The sequence below is a fragment of the Eretmochelys imbricata genome, chromosome 9 (assembly GCF_965152235.1).
Source record: "Eretmochelys imbricata isolate rEreImb1 chromosome 9, rEreImb1.hap1, whole genome shotgun sequence".
In the NCBI taxonomy this organism is placed as follows: Eukaryota; Metazoa; Chordata; order Testudines; family Cheloniidae; genus Eretmochelys; species Eretmochelys imbricata.
The window spans coordinates 63,594,479-63,606,860 of NC_135580.1; positions in this window are offsets into that span (position 1 = coordinate 63,594,479).

Here is a 12,382-nt window from a genome sequence, read left to right on the forward strand (position 1 = left end):
TCAGCACTGCATAGAAGGTTGACTACACTGGAGAATATTAACTGGCACGATAGCTGGGAACATGCTATTGACTGCTTTACAAGCTAAATGTGATGATATCTTTAGTCTGCATAAAACACATTTTTTTTAAAGTGTGGCAACCTATAAACCTTTAATAACAAAGCATTATTTCTACCCGACAAAATTCCTTAGGGCATGAATAAAATTATTATGGTTAAAATATTTAAAAGTCTTTAGCTAGCTAGATTAGGTTAGATGAAATCACCCACCCCAGAGAGTCTGGCCCCCACGACGGGTACTTTTCCCTCAGCATGCAGCTACTGATAAATGGCACAGGGGTTTTCACTAAGAAAATACTGTTTTCAGTAAAAAATACAACATGGAAATGACAATAATGCTGGCAATTGTTCTCAAACAAGTTTTGTTTTAGGGTGGGGGAGGAGCCAATATATTTTAGGAAAAAAATTAGTGTGCAAAATCATTTTAACCAGCTCTACTGTAGAAGCTCTGTAGAGAGAGCAGTGAAACACTCTTCTCCCTCCCTGGATTTCCCTGCATGCCATCTGGATGCTGCACCGGGGGCTTGCTGGCGGGACAATATCTCCAAACATATTGCAACCTTGAACAAAAAGTGATGTGTTGGAATTTGCAGTATTCAGCTCAATCCACCCTCTTGCTCCAAGATTCAGATGACATAGGAGAATAAGGGATGGTCAGGCTCACAGCTGCTGTGGCAGATGGATGGTGACTGTGGGCTTTGGATTTGCGGGCTCGTATGTTTATTCCTGAAGAAAGAAAGAAAGAAAGAAAGAAAGAAAGAAAGAAAGAAAGAAAGAAAGAAAGAAAGAAAGAAAGAAAGAAAGATTAGGCTGCTGGAACTTGAAGTCCTTACTCATTTGTTACTCAGCTTTTACTTAGTCAAAACTCCACAGGGTTGGGCTTAGTATGGAAAGATCTTTCTGATTCTGAAGGCAACAATACACTGGTGAAAAGAGGTTCACTATAGTGCTGCTTATTTATCTGAATTTGAGGAAGAGGGAATAGAGAGGGACAGATGATATTGTCCAAAGTGAAGTACTAATGGAAGTACATAGAGCCAGGAGAATTCAGGAGGAGAAGGCATAGCAGAAGAGAGTGTTTATTGCACTGGTAGAGCAGGTAATTAGATACAGGCTTATTACAAACAACAGATAACATTATTACTTATTTGTATTATAGAAATGCCAAGAGACCCCAGTCAAGATGGAGGCCTGTAATAGGATACATTGATCCTTTAAGGCCAGAGGGGCAAATCAGGAATTCTGGAGCAGATGAGGACCTACTGAATTGCAGGGACAGATGCTGGAGGTTTTTTTCAGGGTAATAGTTAGTGCCTGAGGATAAATCCCAGACTACTGTTTCTTTAAGGGTTCAGGCAGAGGAGCCATGTAGTGAAGAGTGGGACATGGCTCCCATCTCTCCCAGCCAATCAGGACAAGCTCTGGGAAAGAGGGCAGTCTATAAATCTGCCTCTTCCCTTATAGGAGGGAGCAATTAGCAGAAGGACGGCTTGCTTCCTGACTTCCCCTTCCCAAGGACTGAGATGGTTTGACTTGACCATCAAGTGATGGAGGAAGGCTGGAAGACTGTGCCCCGGGCGGGCCAGGGGGAAGGACTTTTGTTATGAAGGTTTTGTTTGGTGTTCTGTTTGTTTCACAAGACTTTGCTGCCAGTCTGGGTGGAACCAGGTGAAGGCAATTTAAAGGGACCTGCTGGGAGAAGCCAGCTGAAGGGCTACAGCCTATGACAAGACCCCATTATATAGTGGGCTGACTTAGCCCCAAAGAGTTTACAGTCCAACTAGACAAGCCAGACAAAGGGTAGGAGAAAGGAACACAGAGGGAGATGTGGGAAGAACCTTAAATTGGGGTGGTGGATATGTTGCAATTTAAATCTTACTTATGTTGGCCTGATTTATTGATTGGAATGGCAGAGGGAGTAGTAGAAAAGGAACTGGGTGTAATGAATGTTATGAGAAGATCCTGAAGTATTGGCGATTTGAGACTAAGTTGTGTTGGCAGAAAAGCTAGCTTGGCACATTTTGAAAGGTGCTGAGCAACTCTCAGGAGGTATAGAGCATTGCCTGCACTATGCTTGATTCCAATCAGTATCAGGCCCTTTGCTATCATAAGTACCAAAAAATGCACTCCGCTCATCACAAATAGTAGCCACAAGAATGCACTGGGCTCTGGGATGTTGTTTGCTGGAATGTAAAAGAAGATTGCATCTGGACTGTTCAGTGCTCCCATCGGGACCAGCATTTCAAATCACAGACTCTATGAATTGTCAATTGTGTTCGAAAATAAGACCCTGATTATAATCAGCATTACTGAGCCTGCTGTGACTGATAGCCATTTTGCAAAAGTGACCCAGTGTGTGTCACTAACTGCAGATAAGTCAACCTCTCTGTTTCCATCTCTGCGTTGAGAGAGAGAGAGAGAGAGACTGCTTTTAAAGGAACGTGGCAGCTGGATTTTTTTGTTTGTTTGTTTTAATTTGCTTAGTGTGTTTCATGAAGCCCACTTAAATTAATTGTTATGGGACTTATTTTTTATTAATTCTTCATAATTTCATGGATGGCAGGTTGTGGTCTTTATTGAAACCCAGTGGGGAATTTCATGCTTTTCAACAAGAAACAAATATGGTTCATTTAAACTGGGGTGTCAGAAAAAACTTATGACCCCCCCCCCCATTTTCACACTTAGCTAAAATTAAGGCGGTAAATACCCCCCCCCCCCCCGTAAATCCTGAGAAGAATAGGAAGCGGGGCAGATTCTCCTCCTACAAAGCTTAGTTTCTCTACACTGCCCCTGGCTCTCAGTGCTTTACATCTCCATGTAGAGAAACGTGTTCTCCTCTCCATTCTCCATGGCAGGATGTTGGGGGAAGAAGAGACAAGTGGTACAACATAGGGGCTCCGGGAATTTAGCAATGTGAGACAGTAGGCTGGCTTCCCAGCTATGATTAGTCCTATTGATATCACTTAGGCAGTGTGATATGGCCTGACTGTAGGCAGAAATGGTTTCCTAAGAAATAATCCTGTGCGGAGAACCTACCTCCTAAGTGTAGAATAGGCAGAAGGACCTACACCCAGGCCCCAGGATAGGGAGTGGATCACAGGTATGCCAAAGATGTGGTTGGATTGCACTGCACTATGGCTATTCTCTGCTTTCCAGGGCTCATAGGAAACTTACACTGGAGCCTGGTTAGATCACTACATGGCCCTACGATACGGGGAATGCAATACCTGGTGTTTCATGGGAAAATGAAGAATTCCTTCTTCTGAGCAGGTCTGCCAACTTTCTAATAACACGAAACTGAACATCCCTGCCTGGCCCCTTCTCTGAGGCCCCACCCCTGCTCACTTCATCACTCACTCTCCTCCACCCTCACTCATTTTCACTGGGCTGGGGCAGGGAGTTGGGGTGTGGGGGGTATGGGCTCTGGGCTCAGGGTACAGGCTCCAGGTGGGGCCAGAAATGAGGGGTCAGGGTGCAGGAGAGGGCTCTGGGATGGGGCAGGAGGTTGGGGTGTAGGAGCAGGGTGAGTGCTCCAATTGGGGGTGTGGGCTCTGGGGTGGAGCTGGAGATGAGGGGTTTGGGGTACTCCAGGGGGCTCCAGGCTGCGGCAGGGGGTGGTGAGGGCTCCGGCTCGGGGTGTGGGCTCTGGGGTGGCGCCAGGGATGAGGAGTTAGGGGTGCAGGACGGGGCTCCAGGCTGGGGCAGGGGGTTGGAGCGTTGGAAGGGGTGTGTGAGCTGCAGGCTCCTGGAGGGAGTTTGGGTGTGGGAGGAGACTCCAGGCTGGGGCAGGGAGTTGGGGTGCAAGAGAGAGTTTGGGATGCGGGATCCTGGTGGCACTTACCACAGCTCTGAGGAAGCAGCCACCAGGTCCCTGCAGCCTCTAGGCCAGAGAGGCTCCACACACTTCCCTCCGCCCACAGGTGCCACCCCCACAGCTCCCATTGGTCTCAGTTCCCAGCCAATGGGAGCTGCAGAGCTGGCACTCAGGGTGGGGGCAATGTGCAGAGCCACCCTGGCTGCCCATGTGCCAAGGGGCCCCAGGGCATGCTGGTCACTTCCAGGAGATGCATGGAGCTAGGGCAGGCAGGGAGCCTGCCTTCGCTGTGGGTCCTCGCTGCGCAACCAACTGGACTTTTAACAGCCCAGTTGGTGGTTCCATCAGGCGTTCTGGTCAAAAACCAGATGCCTGGCGACCCTACTTCTGAGGAATAAGTGGATCCATGAACAAACCCCTTTTATCATGACTAGAATTCTCCCAACCAGATGAAGCTGTTTATTTATTAATGCTTTAGGAATAGGTAGCAAAGAAGCACTATATAGATCATTATATGTGTCATTGTACATCTCTCTAATCACATGTAGCATTATGAATTCACTGCCAGAGGTAGTCACTGCTAAAGGCAGATACTGGCCTTGATGGGCCAATCATCTGAACTGGTATCACAAACCCTCTGTTCCTACCACAGGTCTGATCTGAAAGCTGGTACTGCATTAAGCATATTGCAATTGGCAACAGCCTGGTATCCTTTTGGTTAAGGGGAAGACCATCCTTTTGGTATAGGCTCCTGGTTTTGCAAAAGGTTCCCCAGGGCTCTCCTCTCACAACAGCTTCCCACTATTCTTGTGCAAACCTCAGATAGTTTGGATCAGATCCAAGAGTTTGAAACAAAATTTCACCAGGGAGCTCAAGTTCTAAGGCTTTTAGGCTCAGCTGTTGCTGCCAAGGCTTCCAGGCTTTCAGCTCTATGGCAAGGATCCTGGAAGTCCTGGGGTCCTGGATGCTGGGGCAGTCTGCATGGCTGGGCCGTCCTGGAACTGTGGTCCCTGGAAGACCCTAGAGCCCCGACAATGAGGCAGTCTGCCAGACAGATTGCCAAGGAGCTGGGTGGGTGAACTGGCAGACAAGTTTCAAAATCTGCCCATCTTCCATCAGTTCTAATTTGGCAAATTGCTGCAAAACATTTTCAATGTGATGAATCAGCATTTTCCAGTGTCCAACCAGCTGTGCCATTCATTGAAGATACACCAGAGTTCACTATATGAGGATCTGGCCCATCCTGTATGTTTGATCTGTCTGTGCAGGGACTATGTCATGATGTGGGATGCAATACAGAACATTTGCCCTAATGCTTTTTGATCCAATGCAGAATCCACAAAGAGCAGAGTGAGATTCTGAGACATGCCAAAAAAAGTGCTAACAGATCTTGTTGGGAGTCATGTTTACAAACTTTGGATCCATTAACGTGAGAACAATTGCATGCTTAATTTGCACTCGGATTGTGCACACAAATTGGGTAAGTGGACTACTTTTTGCCTACAATTGTCTTAATTAGGCAAGCCCTAATTTTATCAAAGTCAGACCCATTCTCTTTTTATACACATGAAGAAGTTTACAGTTTGTTTTTTTATTTAATGGCCTTTTATATATTTTTATAGGTTAGCAATCATTGTTTCATGACATTTTACTTTGCTAATTTTAGAGCATAATTGTTGGCCTGCATCACTGGGCTTTTTGTAGTTCTGTTGTCTATGGAGATGGTTTGCGCAATTGGGTTGAAATACAGCTGATAGTGACATCATTTGAAAACAAATAATTAATTCGATCAGTTGGAGAGTGGGCTTTGTTGTCATGGTAACGTTCTTGGTATTGAGGCTCACAGAAAGAGGGCAGGTAAGTGTTTTGAAATTGCCTTCACTTGACATATTTCAGCAAAGAAGTCTAAGGACAATTTCAGCAAATGAAATTTCAAATGTCCCACTGAAATACCTCATACACTAAATTGCTTTCTTGCCTGAAGGAGCTGGAATGAAATTTGGATGGAGAGAGTGCTTTTCGTAGTCAAGGTATCCTAAAACACTTACAAGGAAAAATGAATTAAACACATACACACTGCCTTTTACATTAGAATTGGGTTTCCCAACTGGGGATTTTGGTCATTCCACCAGCATTATCCCCTGTCACACCAAAGAGAATTTCTGTCAGCTTGCTAGAAAATTGACCAAAAAGCCTTCTCGCCCCCCCACCCCCAAAGGTATCAGTTAATGAACCATAAAATAGCAAGGAGAAAAGGCATTTTTAAAAAGACCAGTCAACATTCAGCAAGTTAACTGAAGAGCCTAAGAACTGTACTTGCATGTGAATGTGCATCTTTCTGATCGGCTGCAGCATATCAAGGGTAGTAGGACCTGCTCGTATCACAGTCACCATCTGTGATTCCATCCAAATGCTGCCCCCAAAACACACCAGACCGTGCACAAATTCAGATCTAGAGCCACATTTTTGCACCTTGGGCCCATCCTTATTGCTGTGGACTTTTAAAGTTAGGCACCTAAATCCAAATTTGTGTCATCTGGTCCAGAATGAGAAATATACAGCCCTTCTGGATTGCAGTCCGACTTGGAATCATAAGGACAGGTCCATGCCTTATGGATTCACAGGTGAGCATTCCCCACCCTAAAATGAAAAATTGCTGGGGTGCAGAATTGAGATTCCCAGTTTGGATGCAAAAACCAGATGAAACGCTACAGTTTCAACTACATTTCAGTTTGAATCCAGACCCCAAAATCAAATTCAGACTCAGCCCCAAGAGAAAGTTCCCACAAACTCCTGCAGAATGAAATGCAGATTTCCACACAATCCCAAGAACCGGATGCTGCAGAGACTTTAGTCAATGGGATTAATTAAGTCAATGGGAGGCAGAGTTGCTTTGTGGATAGAGAACTGGACTGGAATGCAGAGCTGGGTGACCTTGGGCAAGTGATTTCAGTTTTCTGTGTCTCGGTTTGGCCATCTGTAAAATGAGGATGATGACACTGAACTCCTTTGTAAAGTGCTTTGAGATCTAAGAACATAACATAAGAACGGCCCTACTCGGTCAGATCAAAGGTCCATCTAGCCCAGTATCCTGTCGTCCAACAGTGGACAATGCCAGGTGCCTCAGAAGGAATGAGCAGAACAGCTAATCATCAAGTGATCCATCCCCTGTCGCTCATTCCCAGCTTCTGGCAAACAGAGGCTAGGGACACCATCCCTGCCCATTCTGGCTAGTAGCCATGGATGGACCTATCCTCCATGAACTTAGCTAGTTCTTTTTTTAACCCTGTTATAGTCTTGGCCTCCACAACATCCTCTGGCAAAGAGTTCCACAGGTTGATCTATGGATATAAAGTGCTATATAAGAGCTAGGTATGATTATTATTCACTGTGCATAAAGTTAAGCATACATTTAAGTCTTTGTAGGAGCAAGATCCTAGCACTCAACCTTTTGGGATGATGCCTTCCCAAAATATCCTGGCTTTTCCTTTAGCCTTAGTTGGGAGACTAGTTTCTGGAAGCACTTACCATAGTAAACGATTTCAAGTGGTAGCCATGTTTTTTCTGATACAGACTAACAACAAGGAGTCCTTGTGGCGCCTTAGAGATCAGCACTTTTATTTGGGCATAGCCCACGAAAGCTTATGCCCAAATAAATTTGTTAGTCTCGAAGATGCCACACGGACTCCTCACAGTCACAGTCAAAGAGGTGCCTATCACTTTCTCATATAAAGGAAACTTTATTTTCTTAAAGGCACTTACAAAAGGAAGCCTATTTCAGCTCAGCTGCAACTGGCATTGGGGTGGGGTGGGGTGGGGAATAACAAAGGGAAACCCAGCTGAGCCAGTAAAAATAAACTGACCAGGTGGTGATTTGTTGAACCCTATAATCAGACAGCACTGGGAAACTGGGGCAACCAGCAGAGAGCAATTAGTGTGGCACCTGAGGAAACATAGCCTTGGGACAGGGAAGAGAAAGACATGGGGAATGAATAGCAATGCAGCCTGCTCACCTCGTGTTTGAAGCAGGACAGAGAGAGATGGAATTCCAGTTGTACACTATTCTATCAGTTCTATTTAGCATCTAAATAGAAGCTTAGAAAAGAGACAACTAAGGTGGGTTATGATAGAGCTCTATAAAATCATGACTTGTGTGGAAAGAGTGATTAAGGAAGTGTTATTTTTCCCTTCACATAACACAAGAACCAGGGGTCACCCAATGAAATTAACAGTCTGCAGGTTTAAAATAAACATAAGGAAGCATTTCTTCACACAACCCACAGTCAACCTGTGGAACTCCTTGCCAGGGGATGTTGTGAAGGCCAAAAGTATAACTGGGTTCAATCCAGAATTAGAGAAGTTCATGGAGGATAGGGCCATCAATGGCTATCAGCCAAGATGGTCAGGGATGCAACCCCTGCTCTGGATGTCCCTAAACTCCCAGCTGCCAAAAGCTGAGACTGGACAACAGGGGATGGATTACTCAATAAATTGCCCTGTTCTGTTTGTTCCCTCTGGGTCACCTGGCATTGGGAACTGTGGGAAGACAGGATACTGGGGTAGATGGACCATTGCTCTGACCCAGTATGGCCATTCTTACGTTCTGAAGCTTTCGGCCAAAATTTATCCCAACTGGGTGCCTAAAGTTTAATTCTTATGTCCATAGTTAGGTGTCTATATCAACTGTTTGATCTTCAAAACTGCTGAGCGTACAGCCACCCCCCAAAGTCAATTGGAGTTGCTGGGTACTCAGCGCCTTTGATAATCGGGCCCCTTGGTAAGATGCCTTTGGGTGGCACTTGCCAAACTGCTTGGCCTTGGCCTAACTGCCATGGCAGTTGGCATGGCTTTCATGGAAGGCAGTGGCAGCAGCCATTTAAGTGGGAGCAGAGTTAGGTCAACACTGGGCATTTTGGAAAATCCCACTTGACAAGTGGGTTTAGGAGTCTAGTTTTAGGCACCAAGGTTTGAAAAGCATTAGCCTCTGCTTTTACCCAGGGGGATATCTTCAGAAACACCCATGGGATTTAGGAGTGCAAATTGCAGTGACTTTCAGTGGGAGTGGTGCACAGAAATCCCTGGAAAGGAGGGAGGAGAGCCTTTCTCGCAAGTCAGGGGTTCTGCTGCAGCTCTTTGTGCTAACACCGCCAGGTTGCTGCTCTATTTCCCTTTTATTTTACAACTTTCTCAGGTAAATTTTCAAGATTATGTAAATAAGAGTCCAGTGGTGAGGACTGGAGGCAGGAAAAGACAGGTGGTGTGCAAGATTCCTCTGTGTAGCTCTGAAAATGAACCTCAGTCCTGACCCACAGCCTCCCTGCTATTCCGGTACTGGCTGCTAATGAACCTGCCTCCAGCTCAGAAAATGAACCCCCATCCACATCAGCAACACCTCAGCTATCCTGATCCTAGCTCCCCCTGCACTGTTTTGGAGGGAGGGGGGAGAACCGAACCAAACCGAACCGAACTGAACCTCACCACACCTCCATCTTGACTTGAAGCTCTTACTGTGCCACTCCTGGTATTCTTCTGACCAGAGACTGCCAAACAAAGTGGTAGTTTTACTGATGAGGTAAGTGTTTCCCCAGAGCACTGAGCTTGTTTTTACCAGTGTTCAAGACAGACCTTCAGGGACAAGACATGAGCGTAGAGGCTCTTGCTGTACCTCAAGCACACTGTTAAAGCTACACGTTGCTCCGTGGATACAGAGCACATGTTTACACACAGCAGAATGACAAAGAACTCCCCAGCAATCTGTCTAATGCAAGGTGCGGATTGTGAAATCGAGGACTTTAAATGTCAGTATATGTTGACACCCCCCACTGGTAACTTATCTCCATGGAGCCTGGCTCATATTGTCTATTTTTGGTTTTCCTTGTAAATGCAATAGCTGGTCAAAAGGTTAAAAAGCAAAAACTCAAACTCATGCATATTTTGCAAATAAAAGCACACAAATCTCAGTGTAACACACAGCATTCTGGGGTGTAAATATGGGAAGGAACCAGGGAAGGCTGTGCAATTCTTGTTGTTATTTTAGGTGGCTCGATGTACTTGCAACCATGCCAGAGCCAAGCAGGAGGACTCCGCTGGATGGTCTAGAGCAGGGGTTGTCGCAACAAGTGCTGGTGGCCGCACTGACCCTTTTTCCAAAAATTATTTCTTTTTGGTAAAGATAATAAAGTAAGATGCACATATATCCATCCGAATCATTGTAATTTATTTATGGAAGGTTTGGGGTGGGTTTTTTTTTTTTTGTGGACTCAATAATAAAAATCGTATACAGTTGTCTCTATTCTTTACTGGACCGAACAGAATAGAAACACAACTAAGGTGCTTTGCATGTTCTTGTCCTCTTTATTATTGTTTCTTTTACTTTTTTGGTAAAAATGGTTGTCTGTATAATGATTCTGAAGTACATTTAAAAATGATTTGACATAATAGAAGTCCAAATAATAATGAAAAACAAACCTGGGTGGCTTGGGTCTGGGGAGGGGAGGGGAAAGGACACACAGCTGCAGCCAGCCCAGGCCTCCTCCCGGCAGGTGTTGGGCGTGGGTCTCGGGGCTTTGGCAATTTAAAGGACCCGGGGCTCCAGCCACCACTACCGCAGTGGAGCTGGGGCCCTTTAAATTGCCACCTGAGCCCTGCTACCACAACCCCAGGGCTCCGGCAGCGGGGCTCGGGAGGTGATTTAAAGGGCCCAGGGCTCCGGCCGCTGCAGGGAGCCCCGGGCCCTTTAAATTGCCAGCCTGGGGAAGCTGGTCCAGTCCAACATGGCGTACTGGCTTACTCTCACCTCTGTTGACCTCCGCACTCCCCCAGCAGGCCCCCCTGCCTGCTGCTCACCTTGCTGCTCTCCTCACCCCTTCCGCACCGCCTCATCTTGCTCCTTAAACGTTGTTTGTCCCACCTGTGTCTCCAGAGAGGCAGCGCATGCAGGAGCAACAGGGACAAAAGGGAGGGACTGATGCTACCCCCTCTCCCCTGCACTGCCCAGAAAACTACTGACTGCATTTGTGAAATGGTGAGCGAGAGTCACCCAGAAACTGGATATGGGGGCCACTAGGCATGCACATTAGCTGCTTGCTGCTACTCCAGTGATTTCCACTGTGGGCAGGCAGTCTGGCAGGATGTACCCAGAGTTACCCACTAAGGGAGGAACCAATGGGAATTCAAGGGAAGGAGTTTATAAAAAGAGGAGTCGGGGACAGAATGGAGAAGGAGGATTCAGGGCTGAGTAGTGAAGCAGCATGGGAACCAGGAGGATTTGCTGTAAAGTTTGTGTTCTAGGGACCTTGCCAGCGTATTACATTTAGACTGCAGGCTCGCTCACCTCACCGGAGGAAAAGACCGCTAGAATTGCCGCAAGCTGCAGGCTGCCATTGCAGAGACTCAACGGGAGTTGGAATGAGGCTGTGGGACTATCACTTGTTTCCCAGACTTTGAGGAGTTGGTGTGCCCTACAGATGGATTGGACACCATTCCACAGTGACTCAGAAGGGTAAATCTCCCAGAGAAGAGCCCAAGGGAAGTGTATTTGTGCATGCATAATTATATTCCTCATTTGAACTATGAGGATAACAAATAGTAAAAACCCCTGAAAGTGATGTCTTCCAAAGAGTCAATTGAAGATATTCACAGTTGTTTCAATGGTTATAAGTAAACTGCTATATTCCTATAGATGTTTTCCTTGTAGGGATTTGTGTCACTCTCCTATTAGAGATTTAATTGTGTATAATATATACACCGTGTCTTGTGATGGAATCTAGGAGCTCAATCTATTTAGCTTAATACAGAGAAGATGAAGGGGTGACTTGATCACAATCTAGAGATGTACCTACATGGAGAATGAATATATGATAATGGGCTCTTCAGTCTAGCAGACATAGATATAACAAGATCCAATAGCTTGAAGTTGAAGCTAGACAAAATCGGACTGGAAGTAAGGAGTAAAGTTTTAAAACTGATGATAATGAACCAATGGAATGTTTTACCAAGGGTTATAATGGATTTTCTAGCACTGGCAATTTTAAAATCAAGATTGGCTCTTTTTCTGAAAGAGCTTCTCATTCAAACACATTGCTATGGCATGTACTAGACAGGTGATCAGATTTCACAATCACATTGTTCCCTTCTGGCTTTGTAATCTATATATCAAAGTCACAAGAAGACTAAACCACAGTAAACTGAGGTACAGAAAAAGGAAAAAGAAAAGGAGTACTTGTGGCACCTTAGAGACTAACCAATTTATTTGAGCATAAGCTTTCGTGAGCTACAGCTCACTTCATCAGATGCATTCAGTGGAAAGTATAGAAGATCTTTTTATACACACAAAGCATGAAAAAATACCTCCCCTCACCCCACTCTCCTGCTGGTAATAGCTTATCTAAAGTGATCACTCTCCTTACAATGTGTATGATAATCAAGTTGGGCCATTTCCAGCACAAATCCAGGTTTTCTCACCACCACCCCCCCCACACAAACCCACTCTCCAGCAAATCCAGGTTTT